We start from the raw sequence: 1,755 nt of genomic DNA on the forward strand, positions 1-1,755 counted from the left end.
GTGTCAAAGGCTTTAGTCATGTCCACGGACAAAAACATAAGATCACGGGATCGAATCCGAGTGAAGTGACTGATTAAAACAGAGCAGCGGATATTCTCAGCCGCCTGGCATCCAGGTACGAAACGTACTTGATCTTTATCAGTCAAAGTAGGGATTAACGCATTCAGTCTAGTGGCCAGAGTTTTAGTCAAACTTTTGAGGTTCACAAAGAAATAGGCCGATCATTTGACCAAGATTGCTGAACGAGCATTATTTCTATATTGGCAACACTGAGGACTGATCAGAGGAGAAGAATGACCAAGGCAGTCCTATGACAGCAGACCTAACAGCATGAGGACCCAAAGAGAAAGCCGCCACCCTACCTGGACACCTGATCAACATCCGTGGGTCAGCAGAGAAATCTCCAGAGTCGTGTCGTGGCCAGAGAGTATACCCCTGTAAACATTAGATCAGAGAAATGTTGCCGGCATGAAATGGAAGGAATAAACGTGTAGCATTAAAAATGCTGATAACATACAAAGCCACTTTAAAATAGTTTGTACAGATTACTGTCTGCATCTTTTTTTCTATTATAGAGATATAACTATATTCTTCTGGTCTGTCTATATGAAATCTAGGAGTCTTTTAGTTGAATCCCATGGTCAAAAATGAAACTGCCCAGAGACAATAGATTCTTTCTCCAGTTTTGACATTTTTAACCAAAAGATGACAAGCCTGCCCACCACGACAAGGTAGACTCTTTCAGGGCAGGACCTACACTGAACTACACTACGCTAACCTACTCGATGCTAGTCATCACCCTATATCTCCAAGAGCAGAGCGTCTACTCTCCGCCTAAAAAAACTTCTGCTAATACACTATTACGAGCATTATTTCTTGTACTAAAAGTTTTATTGAACAGAGTGAAAGAAACATACAAATCATGACAAATCATATGATAGAAAGCAGCACCAGACAACAGAGGACAAGGAAACACCACACAGAAACACAGGAATAGACATATAAGGCCCACACAGGGATCCAGATGACACATTATAAGACAGGGGGCTACGAAGCCCACAATCACGTTATAAAATACATAAGATACCTTCGAGAAAAGCATCAAAAACACAGAGAGAGCCTCGTCCTCTTGAAGAAATATTTTCCTTGAGAATCATAGAACTATCAGATAACAACAACAAATGACAAGCAATTGGTCTATTTGGAACAAACCATGTGGAAGAAGGAAGAAAGAAAAAAAGTGAGAGAAAATCCAAAGAGGACCAAGGATTCAGGAACCCCAGACCCCTCCCCCCCCCCCACTCCAGAAAAGACAGGAAAAAAAAAGGAGGAAAAGAACAAAGGGAAGAAAGAAACAGACCAGCAAAAGAAAAGAAGTTTGTCTGACGGGAGGGCCGAGAGACACGACCCCCACATAGGGGGATTGAAGGGGAAAATCCCAACACATCAAAGATTAGTAAGCTTCGTGGTAAAACGAGAAATTGGGTGGTAGTCCACCCAAGGTTGCCAAGCTGAAAGAAACCTATCATGATTATGCTCCAAAACTGCCATCAATTTTTCATTAATAAAGACGCCTTGGATCCTAGACCTGACCTCCTCAAATTGTAAAGTGGGGGACTTCCAAGAGCTGGCAATAGTCTGCTTAGTGGCCATAAACAAAACAAAAGTTGACAAGCGAGAGGGTCAACGAGGTAGGCCATGGAGTGGCTTAAAAAGCAACGCTTCAATAGGGTCTTTTTTTAGATTAATAGACGT

This window comes from Staurois parvus, unplaced genomic scaffold (assembly GCF_062004578.1).
Source record: "Staurois parvus isolate SC_StPar_1 unplaced genomic scaffold, SC_StPar_1.0 ptg000116l, whole genome shotgun sequence".
Classification (NCBI taxonomy): Eukaryota; Metazoa; Chordata; class Amphibia; order Anura; family Ranidae; genus Staurois; species Staurois parvus.